The following is a 1,007-nucleotide window of genomic DNA, read 5'->3' on the forward strand; positions in this document are numbered from 1 at the left end:
TTTAGAAGAAAATTAAATATTGATGAACCTTTTAGAAAATCTGTGGAATATAATGTGTCTTACTTCATTATAAAAACTTTTAAAGAAACTGATGATTATTCTTTCAAAATTGCCTTTCTGACCATAAACACTTCAATGTCTACTGAAATGAATTTTTTTATTATAAAATTATAGATCCGTAAGGGAACTCATCTTTAAGGTGGGGGCTTCAAAATTTAAATCTTGTATTTTTTTTTCATTTTAAAAAAAATACGGAAGGCCTCATAAATTTACGTGTCGTCCTTGTGTGGGGGTCTGTGCTCATCTTCCCTGAGAAGATTCCCTGAATCGTTCCAATTTCAGTGTATGTGCCTCTGCACCAGGTATTTGTCTTGTATTGTTTTTAAGGCAGCACATTTTTGAGGACATGGCTTTCCATCCGTTGCAAGTATGCTTGTGTGTCATTCAAGAAAAGCAGAAGCCACTTCAAGCCTTCAAAGCAGGAGGGATTTAATCCAGGGAATTAAGCACACTGGTGAGGAAAGATAGGCAAAGCCAACTAGAATAAATTACAAGTACAACAAAGCAACCCAGAGATTAACAAAAGGAGGAAAGCCATCCCAAATTGGACAGCAGAGGAATGGAGGTGTGCTCCCCAAGGTCAGGGGCTGGTTACCAGCTAGGCTGGTAAGTCGTTGCTCTGAGCCTGGAGAGAAGAGGAAGAGGGAAAACCACTTATTTTTCCTTCCTCTAGCATTGCCATCTCTCATTCAAGATCTTCTTTGGACAGCTGGAGCCCAAAGTGGTGGAGATGGGAGCTTGGAACAGCTGGGGCAGCCTGTTATCATGCAGGTGGTGGCAGAGGAAAGGCCAGGTACAGATAGATGGGCAGACAGTCCTGGGGGCTACACAGCTTGTCAGCCTTCCATTGGCATCATTATTTACTTTTAAAATATTTATTTATTTATTTGTTTGTTTGTTTATTTATTTAATAGAGAGTGAAGGCGCATGAGTGGGGTTGGGGGATG

At 40.2% G+C, this 1,007-nt stretch overlaps 1 pseudogene; it reads right to left on the reverse strand.

Annotated features, from left to right (window-relative positions):
• Positions 1-245: 245 nt before the first annotated feature.
• Positions 246-359, reverse strand: LOC116596664 (annotated as a pseudogene).
• Between the last annotated feature and the right edge of the window lie 648 nt (positions 360-1,007).

This window comes from Mustela erminea, chromosome 7 (genome assembly GCF_009829155.1).
Source record: "Mustela erminea isolate mMusErm1 chromosome 7, mMusErm1.Pri, whole genome shotgun sequence".
NCBI classification, from domain to species: domain Eukaryota; kingdom Metazoa; phylum Chordata; class Mammalia; order Carnivora; family Mustelidae; genus Mustela; species Mustela erminea.